Genomic DNA, 15,145 nt, shown 5'->3' on the forward strand with positions numbered 1-15,145 from the left:
GTAACACGCAAAAGTCACGTTATATCGTAATACATCAAAACCTAAATAAACATAAAGAGAAACTACAATACATTATTAAAATAAGCAAAAGTAATTACAAATTTTGAAAAATAAGTCCGTTTTTTTTCTTAAATCTCTTCTGAAGTTTCATAAAAATGTTTGGTTAAAATATCTTTTACAGCTATTTTTTAAATAGGGAACTCCTTTTTGTTTTTTTTTTTTTTGCTATAAAAACAGTGGTGAGGTGGGGAATAAAAAGCCTGACTAAGATTGCAGATTAGCATTAGCAGAGGCTTATGATACAAGAAAGCAAGCTTATGCAGTATCAGCCAAAAAAACCGCCATTTTACCCCTCCATTCATTCCAAATATCTGTTCAACTCAGCCTTAAATTTATTTAGATAAAAGTCTGTTCCAAAAATGATAAAAATGAAAGGTGAAAGTCTGTTCCAAAAATTGACCACCCGCTGGCTAAAGGCAAATTTCCGCACATCTATTCTACAACTATTTGAATCTGTGCCCCCTCAGGTTCTTAATCTGAGCAAGAGGAAGAATCCCATCAGCATTCAGCTTGCTCAACCCATTCAAGGAATTATACACCTGTCACCTCACCTTTCAGGTGGCTACTCTCCAGGTGCTGAAATTTGCAGAACTTAAGCTTTTCTTGGTAAGAGCACCCCTTTGTTCCCCACACCGATGTTGACCTTTTTTGTATTCGTTCTAGTAACTCAAATTCCTTCCTAAAATGAGACCTCCAGACTTGTACACAGAACAACGGGATAATCACCTCCCTGTCCCTACTAGCAAAATTCCTATATATCATTGACAAGACTCCATGTCTGTCCTGGCAGCCTGTCTGTACTGCTCAGCAAACTTCATATTTGACTGCACAATTACCTGAGTACCACACAGTTGGTACTTTTCTCTAGGGTTATTGCTACCCATATGCAGTACTTTGCATTTGTCAATGTTAAACTTCAGATGCCACTTCTCAGCCCATTTGCCCAACTTGTATAGATCCAGTTGGAGTAGCATAGCGTCTTTACTGCTGTTAACAACCTTTGTATCATCTGCAAACTTGGACATTAATCCTGATATACCTTCATCAATATTATTGATGAATACACAAAACAACAATGGGCCCAACACTGAACCCTGTGGGACTCCACTAATAACATTAGGCCACGAAGAGCAGTGTCCATCGATTACCACTCTCTGTCCTCTCCCACTTAACCATCCCTTTATCCATAGCAGCAATTTGCCTCCAAGGCCACACTGTTCCAATCTGTGCTGCAGTCTTCTATGTGCAACAGTATCAAAGGCTTTTCTAAGATCCAAATATATGATATCAAAGTTATTTTTTGCATCCAGTTCCTTTGTGACTACATCATAGTATCCAATCAAATTGGTCAGACAAGACCTCTCTTTAACAAACCCATGCTGTGTCTTAACTGTTACTGCTGTCTTCTCTAGATGATCGTGCAATGCTTCTTTAACCAGTGACTCCATTATTTTCCCTGGTACACAAGTTAAACTAACAGGTCTATAGTTACTTGTGTCACATTTTGAACCCCTTTTGTGAACTGGTGATACATTTGCACACTTCCAGTTCATGGGGACCTCACCTGAGTACAAGGAAGCTTGTACTCAGGAGAGATTGCTTCTACAGGGATGGGATACACTTAAATAGAAAGGGTGCAAGAATATTTGCTGATGCTATCGAGGCAGTGTTAGGTGGGTCGGAAAACTGCTAGCTTGGGGGGAGACAAAGACCAATAGATTGACAGTAGCCACTGGCAGAGGTGAAAGAGATTCTTGCACTGCTTCTATTAGAATGAGCAGAAGCCTGAAAAACAAGATGCATGGTATTTCAGAGACTGCTGGGAGCCATTGCGGTACAAGTAAACACATGGGTTGCGTTAGGGTAGCTAAGAATAGAAACAGGTGCAGGTATACTTGTGTGTACACCAATGCTAGGAGTTTAGTAAATAAATTTGATGAATTTGAGGTATTGCTCAAAACATCAAAGGCAGATATTGTTGGGATATCAGAGACGTGGTGTCACACAGATATAAGGGATGCAGAACTGCAATTTGGGGAGTACAACGTCTACAGAAAGGATAGACAGGATAGGAAGGGGGGAGGGGTTATGCTATTAGTTAAGAAACACATAAAAACCAAGGAAGTGAAGCCAGTCGACATCGCTGGACAGTGCAGTGTTGAGTCAGTTTGGTGTGACATAAGCATTGGGAGATCAAAATTGAGAGTAGGAGTGTGCTATAGGCCTCTGATGAGTATAATAAGGAACTGTACAGGGAAATAGAGTGGGCCAGTAAATCAGAGAGTCTTATAATGGGAGATTTTAATTTCCCAGATATTGACTGGAATTTGGGGGCTGGTTACTCACGCACTAGCAGGGCTTTTGTGGATTTATTGGATGATTGTTTTCTACATCAGCATGTTCGGGAGGCAACTAGAGGGAGTAATACTCTTGATTTGATTATCAGCAGTGATTCTTCATGCATTAAGAATCTGCAGATAAATGAACCACTAGGTGGCAGTGATCACAGTGTGCTGAAGTGGGATTTACTCAAAGAGGTAACTACCATTAGGGGTAAAGGGAAGGGTTATTGCTTCCGTAAAGGCGATTACGATGGACTGAGACAGTATTTAAATTCTATACAGTGGGACCAACTGATGATGTTACCAACAGCAAATTCAAAATGGGAAGCATTCAAAGAACTTATCTTGGAAGCTACTAGGCTTTACATACCAACTAAGAAATATTGTTCAAGGTTTAGGCCAAAATGGATGTCAGATGAACTAATGAGGCATATGGCAGAGAAGAAAAATGCATGGGATACTTACAAATTAACACATGACACAGAAGCCTATGATAGATACAAGTTGATATGCAACCAAGTTACAAAGGAGGTTAGGCAGGCGAAGGCAGATTACGAGAAATCCTTGGCAAGGGATGCAAAGAAAAACAGCAAAGAGTTCTTTACTTATGTAAACTCTAGAAGGAAGGGGATGAATCAGATTGGTCCACTTGATATTGATGGGTCAACTGTTGATGATCCTGCTCAGGTAGCTAACAAACTAAAGTAATATTTTGCATCGACATTCACACATGAGGAGTTATTCAGCAAGGGGAATGCCAGAAGGTGTATTCAACTCTAGCAGTAAGCTACAGAATCTTGAAATAACTGGGAGTAAAGTGGAGGAGAAACTGTTGAAGATAAATACAAGAAAGGCACCCGGGGTGGATGGGATCTATCCAGTTATATTAAAGGAGGCAGCAAAGGAAGTAAGCAAACCCTTAGCCATAATTATGAGAGCTTCCTTGGACTCAGGGGGAGGTACCCATAGACTGGAAATGTGCAAATGTGACCCCAATTCACAAAGGAGGATCAAAGGCTGACACAAGTAATTATAGACCTGTGAGCTTAACTTCTGTTCCAGGAAAATTAATGGAGGCACTGGTTAAAGAAGCACTGCAGGATCATTTAGACAAGACTTCAGTTATAGCTCAGACACAGCATGGTTTTGTTAAGGGGAAGTCTTGCCTGACCAACTTGATTGGATACTATGATGCAGTCACAAAAGAACTGGATGCAGGGAATAACTTTGATATTATATACTTGGATCTTAGAAAGGCTTTTGATACTGTTGCACATGGAAGACTGCTACACAAATTGGAGCAGTGTGACATTGGAGGCAAATTGCTGCTATGGATAAAGGGGTGGTTGAGGGGGAGAAGACAGAGAGTGGTAATCAATGGACACTGCTCATCGTGGACTAATGTTATTAGTGGAGTCCCTCAGGGCTCAGTGTTGGGTCCATTATTGTTTTCTGTATTTATAAATGATATTGATGATGATATATCAAGCTTAATGTCCAAGTTTGCAGACGATACAAAGGTTGGCAGGGTTGTCAAGGACACTACTGACACTATGCTGCTGCAACAGGATCTGGAAAGGTTGAGCAGATGGGCTGAGAGGTGGCAAATGAAGTTTAACATTGACAAATGTAAAGTACTACACATGGGAAACAGCAACCCCAGAGCAACGTATCAACTCTGTGGTACTACACTGACAGTGGTAGAGAATGAAAGGGACTTGGGGGTGGTTGTGCAGGCAGATATGAAGTTCTCTGAGCAGTGCAGACGGGCTGCTGCAAGGGTAGCTCATGGAGTATTGTCAATGATATACAGGAATTTTTCCAGCAGGGATAAGGAGGTGATTATTCCATTGTATAAGGCAATGGTCAGGCCACACCTAGAGTACTGTATACAGGTCTGGAGGCCTCATTTCAAGAAGGATGTAGAGCTGCTGGAACGAGTACAGAGAAGGGCAACAAGATTAGTGAATGGAACAAAGGGGTGCTCTTACGAAGAAAGGCTTAAGTTTTGCAAATTACAGTGTCTGGAGACTAGGCACCAGCGAGGTGATCTGATAGAGGTGTATAAAGCCTTGAATGGTTTGAGCATGCTCAATGCTGATGGGATTCTTCCTCTCGCTCAGAATTATCACCTGAGAGGGCATAAATTCAAATTGAGGAAAGACAGATGTAGGACAGACGTGCGGAAATTTGCCTTTAGCCAGCGGGTGGTTGGTTGGTGGAACAGACTTCCATCCCTTGTGGTGGAGGTTGATAGCCTAAATAAGTTTAAGGCTCAGCTGGACAGGTATTTTGAACGAACAGAGGGGTGAAGTGGAAGTGGGTTTTTTTTTTTTTTTTTTTGGCTGATGCTGCATAAGCTTGCTTTCTTGCATCAAATGCCTCTACTAATGCTAATGCTAAAAAAAGCTCTCATAATTATGGCTAAAGGTTTGCTTACTTCCTTTGCTGCCTCCTTTAATATAACTGAATAGATACTGTACACCTCAGATGCCTTTCTTAGGTTTAACTTCAATAATTTTCCTCCACTTTGCTCTCAGTTATTACAAAATCACTTAGCTCCCTTTTAGAGTTTGATTAACTTATGGCATTCCCCTTATTGAATAACTCCTCATGTGTGAATGTAGATGCAAAATACTCATTCAGATTATCACCTACCTGATCATGATCATCAGTAGTCAACCCATCAATGTTAAGTAGTCCAATCTGATTCATCCCTTTCCTTCTAGAATTTACATAAGTAAAGAACTCTTTGCTGTTTTTCTTTGCATTGTTTGCCACAGATTTCTTGTAATCTGCCTAACTTCCTTTGTAACTTGATTACAGACAAGCTTATATATGCCATAGGCTTCTGTGTCACCTGATACATTTATATGCATCCATACATTTTTCTTCTCTGCCATGAGCCTCATTAATTCCTCTAACATCCGTTTAGGCCAGAACCTTGAACAGTATTTCTTAATTAGAATGAAAAGCTTAGTAACCTCCAAGATTAAGTCCCTGAAGGCATCCCTATTAGAATTCAATGTTGGTAACATCATCAGTTGATCCCACTGTACAGAATTTAAAAAACTGCCTGAGGCCCCTGTAGTCATCTTTACAAAAGTAAAAGCGCTTCCCTAAATTTAGCCTTGATTGTAGTTACATCTTTAAATAATTCCCATATTAGTACATTGTGATCACTGTCACCCGGTGGTTCCTTTATTTGCAAATTCTTAATGCATGAATAATCACTGCCGATAATCAGATCAAGAGTATTACTCTCTCTGGTTGCCTCTCAAACATGCTGTAGAAAACAGTCATCCATCAAATCCAAAAATGTCTTGCTAGCGTGCAATTGACTAACTCACAAGTTTCAGTCGATATCTGGAAAGTTAAAATCTCCCATTATAAGACATTCTGATTTACTGGCCCACTATTTCTCTGCACAATTGCTCATTATACTCATCAGATTCATTAGGCCTATAATACACACATACACTCTCATTTTTCCTTTCCCAGTGGTTATGTCACACCAAATAGACTGAACATTGCACTGTCCACCAACATCAACTGGATGCACTTCCTTAGATTTTGTGTGTTTCTTAACTAACAGCATAACTACTCATCCCTTCCTGTCCTGTCTATCCTTTCTGTACACATTGTACTACCCAAATTCTAATTCTGGGGTGCTTGTATCTGTGTGAAAACATGTCTCTGATATCCTAACAATATCTGCCTTTGATGTCTTGACTACCACTTCAAGCTCATCAAATTTATTAACGATACTCCTATCATTGATGCAAGTATACATGCACCTGTTTCTACTCTTAGTTACCCTAACACAGCGCATGTATTTATTTGTTCCACTTTTACTCCTGGAAATCTCCATTGCCTTGCTTTCCATGCTGCTGCTGCTCATTCCAATAGAAGCAGTGCAAGAACCACTGTTGCCTCTGCTTGCGGCCACTGTTAACCTTTTAGTGTGTGTGTATCCCCCCAAGCTAGCGGTTTTCCAACCCACCTAACACTGGTTTGATAGCATCACCAAATATTCTTGCACCCTTCCTGTTTAAGTGTACCCCCATCCCTGTAGAAGCAGTTTCTCCTGTCTACAAGCACAGACCAGGCTGAAAAAAATTCTACCCCTTGATCCTTGCACAATCTCTGCCAGGCCGTATTGATCGACAAGGCTGTCATCATATACTCCCTCCTATCTTGTCTGGGCAGAATTGCAGACACTTTCACATTCAACCCTAACTCGCGGCTTTTTTTCCACATAGACCTGTATTTGTTGAGTTAATCTGCATATCTCTTACTCTTGATGTCACTAATTCCAACGTGTACAACACTATCACCTTTTGTGCCCTTAAAAGATGATATCTGCTCTACAACATCGTCAACTTTTGCCCCTGGCAGACATACCCTGGTCCTGTTCCACCTATCCTTCTTGCATAGTGTATTCCCTGTCTACCTGACAATAGAGTCACCGACAATAACTATTACCTTTGGGACCAGCAGATTCTGCCTTGGTGTTTGCCTCTGTGGTGCCTGATGCACAGGAGTCAGCTCTGCCATTGAGTTTGATGGGACCGTCATATTAATTTCTTCAAGAGCATTTATCTTACACCTGAAACTCTCATAGATGCCCATTAAATCGCTGAGTTGGTGCCCAACTTCTTGACATTCTAGGCATCTAGGTCACACAACAACATCCTCCTTTGCTAGATCATTTCCCGTTTTAGAAAGTTCAGCAAACATTTCACATTTTTTGAGACTGATGCATTGGAGAATCGCCCCCTTCGTTTCTCCCTCGAGTCACAGTGCTCTTGCTAGTCTGTGATCTTTGATTTGTAACTCTAGTCTGGGTCATGATTTCCGTTTAAATACAGTTTAATTAGCAATGGAATTTACGAAGATTAAGAAGTATTTTTGATTAATTGATAATACTATACTAAGCTAACAGATTCCTAATACCGTGCTTTGTATTATGTTATCTAGTTTTACGCTAACCTTACGATATCAGTTCAAGATATATATATACGTTGCACTATTATGGTGGCTAGTTCAACAATATTGTCGCCAACACTGGGAGTCATAACTTCCAAAAGTGACTAGTTAAATTCAAAATAAAAAGCTAACGAACGCTACTAAACATATTTAATATCTCTGTAAAGCGTAATGTAGTATGTTAATTAATGAAGAATACAGTAAAACTATCGAAATACTTATCCCTTTACAGCAGCCAAAAATCCACTGACTGTTCCCTTCCATGACCAGAACGCCCTCTCTAAATAGGGAGTCTGGGCATAATCTTTGGTTAAAATATCCGTTACCGCTGTTTTTAAATAGGGAACTTGTTTTCCGCTATAAAACACGGTAAGGCGGGGGATAAACTAACACTGCAGATAGCAAGGGCTGGGCTTGTCAATTACTGCTACTCACAACGATCAACCGGAAGGGTACCCAACAAATATAACTACCTGAATACAAATAAAACTCACCTAATCAATCCTCACATGCAGATCATAATTTAATACTTCCCTATAAACAAAACTAAATTCACATCCAATGAAACAAACGGAAACAATAATTACCAAACACAGAACTCGACCGTACTATATCTCTGTTTAAGACCACGCCCGTTGCGTAGAGAAAACTTGTACCCGCATACTGGACTATGGCACCTGTATGCATACACACAGGTTCTAATATGTATAACAGGTTATTTCCTGCCTCGGCATACTTGCATTATACTGGGTATATCAATGCGCCTGATGTCATTCTTGCAAATCTAGGTTTAGCACCTTGTGTCACTTATAATGACATATAGATTGAGAAAACACTTCCGCAGTTTCAGATTTAATGCAACAGCATATGAGGGGAAACCGATGGATGCTTGGAAACATAAAATTATCAAGTAAAATAATAATAATTAAAAAAAAAAAAAAAACTTTTATTATTCTAGTAAAAGTAATATTATTAAAATAAAAAAAAAACAGTCTTTTGACCGATCCTTGCGAGTAACATACTTGAGTAATACTCTGTGATACAGGGTATATTAGAATGTGGAATTAGTGTTCGGATATATCAGTCATCATGAATATATGGGGCACCTCCGTAGCCAGGTGGGCAGGAGCGGCAGTGCGTAGCACATGCTTCTTGATTAGACCGGGGTTCGAGCCTGTGACCACCAAATACGGAGGTTGCGGAAAGGTAAGTGAATGACCCCCGCATATCCCCGGAGCAATATAGCCTTAGTTGCTAATGCTCCTAAAAACCAAATAACAAACAAACATGATTATACGTTGGCCGAGTTAACCAAAGATAAAGAAAGTGTAGTTAACTATTCGAAATGTAAAAACTTAAGAAAGAATTAGTTTGTCCTAACTGTACTAATTTTGTATTAGAAAAAGAAAAATCGTGGTTTTATATGGCGTTATACATTTTGTTGTACCAAGCAATCTGTTTTAAAAGATAGTATTTTTGCTACAAAGTTACCACCAGAAAAAATATTGTATATTATTTACTACTGGGCAACAAAAACCCCTTTAACCATCACCATGGAACATATTGATATCAGCAGCAATACTGCTGTAAATTATTACCAATATCTAAGAGACATATATAGCTGGAAACTGTTAGCGAATCCAATTCGTCTTGGTGGTGATGGACATACTGTCCAAATTGATGAGTCGTTACTTGTAAAAGCCAAATACCACTGTGGTCACGATCTTCATAAGCAAACTTGGCTGTTTGCGGCGTATGACGTCGATGAAAAAGTAGGGTGCATCCGATTTATTGACAACAGAAGTAGTGAGACATTAATTCCAATAAAAAAGGAAATAATTCGAGATAATACCACTATTATATCCAATCAGTGGAAAGCATATAGTGGTATTTCAAATATTCCTGATAAGAGCTATTATCATTACACTGTCAACCACAGCATTCATTATTTGTAAGCAATTAAACAGAAGTGCTTACAAATAATGTTGAAAATTATTGGAAGAGAGTTAAGGCTATGTTTAAAAGAATGAATGGCACGTAGGCAAATATGTGTGGGAGATAACCTGTAAAAATAATTTTTACCGGAGATATTTTTTCTGGGATTTCTAGGAGGGGGGGATGCTTAGTTGATGTAGGGTATATTTTTTACCCTATTTGGTTGTTTTAAAATTGGGAAATGTGTTCAGGATTTAAAAACAGCATCAAGTGAGAGGAAAACACCCCAGGCATTGATTGTATGGTCGAATTCTGTGATTGGGTGATTATTGTGAAGGCGTTTTCTTTCTGATTGTATTATGTCATTGAATAGGGAGCGGGGGGGGTGCTTAGCTGAGGTAGGATGTTTTCTCCCCTATCCCGCTGTTTTAAAATTAGGAAAGGAGTTCGCGATTTAAAAAAAACACCGTCAAGTGGGGAAAAACACCCTAGGCATATCAACATCGGAGAAGAGCGGACGGGGAAAGTAGTGAGTGGCACTTGTCGATCACTGATCTCGATTTACCTACTTAAATAATCTTATTATAATAATAACAAAATGGGATATTTTTTCTGGGATTAGTCAGTGACTACTGCTCGAAAAACTTTTTTTTTTCAAATTTTCATAATTTTACTTTTACTAGAATAATACAATTTTTTTATTATTATTATTATTACAACAGTTTCCCCTCATATGGCGTTGTATTAAATCCAAACTGTGATTCACTGCGGAAGTGTTTTCTCAATCTATGTATAAGTGACACAAGGTGCTAAACCTAGATTTGCAAGAATGATGTCAGGCGCATTGATATACCCCGTATAATTCAAGTATGCCCCTGGCTCTATCAATTATTCTAAATTACCTTAAATGTTCCTTCGGAAAACGGTGCAATCGCACTCCAGATTTCTTACGTAAGTAACACTTCTTGTTGATTATGTCACAAACAATTACACAATAAAAATAAAAAAACACAAATAATTATAATAATACTAACCAAAAATGCTATGAAAAATGAATTTGCTATGCTCAACGAATACTAATCTTTTCAAATACAGTAACAGCTTTTTTTTAGCAGTGGGCATGAGCATTAGTACTCTGTGGATTTTGATTGCCGCATTAGTTCAAGGGTCTGCTATTCGTGATGCTGGGAGTAATTGGGAAAGTGTTCACTCTGTATCTTACTGCTCTGTGAAAATGACATACTAGATCACCACATTGCTACTTTTTTGTAGGTGTTATTACCTCTACGCATACTTCTCTATGCAAAGCCCGCCAAAATAAAGTATTCTCCAGTCTATTTGATTATTAGTCTATGCCAGTATATTAATAACCAAAAAAATTATGTTAAATATTATAATGATACAAAAGTGGTGTACATTACAAATATGCAAAAGTTATTTATTTTATTATTTTAATTATTAATTATGATTTTTCGGGGAACACTTGTTCACATCTCACGGAACACTAGTGTTCTGCCGAACACAGTTTGGGAAATGATGTTCTAGTTTAACAGCGACTTTGTCCAGGGCCTTTGAGAGGAATTTTATCAGGGGGTACAAAGTTTCTTTCGGACCCCCTTCCCTTCTCCATTAGTCATCCTGTTTTTATCTACTACAGTTTTATGACATGAACTGTTGCCTGTAAGGCTAAAAAGGGCATGGAAGATGAGAGAGGGGTGGAATGGAGCACTCTGTTGATTTTCTGAATTTGAGGCCTTATGCTCCTGTATTCCCTCCATGATAAATATAAATAAAATAAAATAAAAGAAGATCAGAGAGAAGAAAGCACATTTGATTTGACCATCTTTGTTTATGCTACAATGCAGATAAGGAGAAAGAATTCATATATCAGAAGACATAATTATTAGTAAAGAAAAAAAAAAAAAGTAGATGGGCTAAGTATTTACTTTAATTTAAAAAAAAAAGCTTCCTGGCCTTTTTTTGTGAAAAATTTCGAATCAGAGCATGAAAATTAATTGTTCTGGCAATGTTTAATTCAGTACTTAGCCTGGCCAAACCCACAAGACGTTCCTGAGACATTGTAGACCTTAAATAATTCTTAATCAGCTTGAGTTTGCTAAATGACCTCTCTGCAAAATTGTTAATAGTATTCTTAAGCTAACACAAACATTTGGAAACAGATCACTAAGTTTGTACTCTGTTAACAAGTTCAACAGATCTAATGGCTTTAACCATGCACATAAAAAATTTGCTTTATGAACTGAAGCTAAATGTTGCATTTCTTTTCCAAAATCATCACCATTAAGGTCAGCAGATGCTCTGATAAAGATAAAGCTTTTCTCTCTTCATGGTGTGATATTGCCACAAGAAATCAAATTTTTCTGCCAACTGCTTAACAGCATTCAAGCGGACAATTAATCCTGCTATAACATTGTCTACCAAAACGTAAAACACACCCTTTCTGAAGTAGGCCTTTTCTGGAATATCATCTATGTCATTCATTTCCTCCAAGTTAGCATCAGGTGTGCTGTCATCATGCAGCCTTGCCTTCTTGCACCTAACTCCACCACATCTATGGGAGACTTTTATTTCTATCTTTAGGTTTGACGCAACCAATTTGGCTTCATTCCACATGCGTGTCCAGTTGTTTCGAACTTTTGTCAGATCTGTGTGGAGAGTTTCTATGTTTGCTACTTCAGCATCCAGTGTGACATCTCTAGCTTGGATGACCTTGTTGCAATATCTATGCCAGCTAAAATATTTTTGTACCACACAGCTGACATTAACACACGGGCAAAAGATGTCACATCTTTGCTACTTCAGCATCCAGTGTGACATCTCTAGCTTGGATGACCTTGTTGCAAATATCTATTCCAGCTAATATTTTTGTACCACACAGCTGACACACAGGCAAAAAATTTCACATATAATAAAACTCCAGGGACTTCATTTGTTGTTTTGGCTGTCAGATTTAGTTCTAGGAGGTTTAACAGTGCTAATTTAATGTCAGGCAAGTAATCTGCAAAAGGATTAACACATTCATCATGATCTGACCACCCTGTTCAGACATACCATGAAGAGAACAACCAATACGTTTTTGTAGTAATTCCCAACGCTTAGGACTGGACCCGAACAGGTGGTACACGGTTTGAATTGTTCCGAAAAAGGTTATTGCTTCAGGTATGCATATAAGTTGAGTGTGTGACATCATTTCCATATAAGTTGAGTGTGTGACAACCGCAAGGTGAAAAAAATTGCTGTTGAGCATTGTTCTTGTATTTTTGCTTGTGCGCCATTGTATTTTCTCAAGCCCATTATCGTAGGCTTGAGCTCTACAATCACTGAGAGAAATAGCATGTTCTTTCAATGTATCGGTTATCAGCTGAGCAATTTCTTCCCCTCTTTTCTTGCTACAATCTGCAAACTTGAGAAATCTTTCTTGAATCTCATACTGCCTTTTTTTTAAAAGTACGAATCTCAAAAGAAATGTTGTTTGCTCAATATTGGAGGAATCTAGTGTGACATCTACTATTACTGCAAAATAAACTTTGCAGATTGCCTCTCCAGCAAAATGTGTTGTTTCACAAGATTTGAGTATTCTGCAATAAATTCATTTTCTGAGTCAGGGGACAGATAATGAACTTGAAGCCGCTCGCTCCTTTTCTGTGACTCCTCTACTCTTAGCACATGTTTCTGAAGGATGGGGTCCCACTTGGAGAGCAGTTCAGTGAGTCCTAAAAAGTGTCCAGTGTTTGAATCACCAATTCAATGGGATGAACCAGTAAATTCCAGACCACGTTCTCCCACGAAGAGTACAACAATGATGATGTGCTTTAAAAGATTGTACCATTTTATAGCTTCAGTTTTGATTGACGCTTCTACGATGGTGTCAACTCCTACCCCAGACAGCAGGCACCTTTCTATTCTTGCCAAGCTAGGTAACATTCTCTGTGATTATTGCCTTTTTTCATGTTTTGGATCCTGTAGGAACGTTTCCACCATTTCCCATTAGAATCCCAGCCTTCACCAGATTGCAGTGCAGATTTAGACACAGAAGTGCAAGTCTTGAGACTATTGACTGTCTTGTGCCAAAATAATCGACATGGAAAGCAATTAGATAAGTTATAGAATTTCTTAAAGTACCGATATGATTGGACTCAAGTTTGAATAGCAAAGCTTAATAAACGGTACTCACCTAAGATAATCTGCTGTTGTTATGATTCTTCCATCCTGCTACCATGAAGTAGGATGGAAGAATGATTTTGAGACTTAAGCGGTTTTGAATAATTTAGAATAAAAAATGAATAGCAAATGCTTAAAAAACGGTACTCACCTTGTATAAATCTGCAATAAATTTATTGGTAGATGGTGGGTAAATTTAGGTTGGAAGAAGCATTAAAAAGAACTAAGGTGGAGAATGGGGTGAAAATATTTTCAACAGGTTTTAAAATGAGCTCAAGGAAGTAGAAGTCCAATCCTTGGTTGTCATAAAGAGGTTAAAGGACGCAAATGAAAAAAAGAGAAGACCACAGGTCTTCCCATTTTTTCATTTGCGTCCTTTAACCTCTTTATGACAACCAAGGATTGGACTTCTACTTCCTTGAGCTCATTTTAAAACCTGTTGAAAATATTTTCACCCCATTCTCCACCTTAGTTCTTTTTAATGCTTCTTCCAACCTAAATTTACCCACCATCTACCAATAAATTTATTGCAGATTTATACAAGGTGAGTACCGTTTTTTAAGCATTTGCTATTCATTTTTTAGTCAGATTTATCACGGTATTATAAGATTACTATAATTTCACTATAATTCGGAATTTAAAAATAAGTTAATTGGTAAGGATATGGAATTAAAAACTGAATTAAAATATGCCCAAGGAAGTAGAAGTGCACAACTTCGTCCCTGGTTGTCATTGAAGAATTAATTAAAAACTTTAATTAATTCTTCTGGTTTCATATTTTAAAGTTTTTAATTAATTCTTCAATGACAAACTTGAGTCCATGCTATTCAAACTTGAGTCCCATGGAAAGCAATATAATGCTTGTTTCTGTTGACTGCAGACAAGCCGGTCTCTTACATGTAGTGCTTTGAAATTTCAGTATGCTTTTCTGGGAAAACTTGATTGCAGGTATCTTTTGGGAATGTTTTAGGCAGAGGGATGTGACCATTCATAACATACATTTCTATTTCCTTTTGAGATGGAAACTCTGTTGTGATAAATCCAATGTCAAGGCCTACGTTATGATTACTCCTCTCGTTTTCCAAATTCACTTCCACATGTTCCTGTGTGTCTGCTTCTTTCTGTTTTCCATTTTCATTTTCTACATCTGCCCCTTCATCAAAATCCTTTACATGATTACCCAAATCTCCTTGTTTGGGGATGAGGTTTCCAACAGTTTCTTCTTGCTCCAATTCTGTAGGTGAGTTAAATGAAAAATTTTTTGAAGCCGCACTTAATCAAAATTGAAAGAGCGTTTATTTCACCGTTTATGACCCCTTTTTTCATTTTCCTCACGTTCTTTCTTGTATTTTCTTTTCTGAGCTTCTGATTTGTGAGAATACATTTTGGAGAGATTTATACTTTTATATCTAAAAAAAGGAAAAAAAAAAAGACAATAAGAAAAAATATTATATACTAATAACTAAGTAGTAGAAGTAGTGGTAGCGGTGGTAGTAGACTAGTATTAATTAATGTAATTAATAGTAGTACTAGTATGGGTTTGGCAAACCTAGGGTTCTGAGCTGGATATCATCATTCTTCTCTTTCTTGCCTTCTTGATGATTCCCTTCTACATATCTCTCTCTCTCTCTCTCTCT

The 15,145-nt window shown here is 38.1% G+C and overlaps 1 protein-coding gene across 3 annotated transcripts in view; it reads left to right on the top strand.

Annotated features, from left to right (window-relative positions):
- LOC150088273 (uncharacterized) overlaps positions 1–15,145 on the top strand; it is a 730,398-nt gene that overhangs the window by 149,357 nt on the left and 565,896 nt on the right. The window lies entirely within an intron of this gene.

This window comes from Mastigoproctus giganteus, chromosome 3 (assembly GCF_048544385.1).
Source record: "Mastigoproctus giganteus isolate SK-2022 chromosome 3, ASM4854438v1, whole genome shotgun sequence".
Taxonomy (NCBI): Eukaryota; Metazoa; Arthropoda; class Arachnida; order Uropygi; family Thelyphonidae; genus Mastigoproctus; species Mastigoproctus giganteus.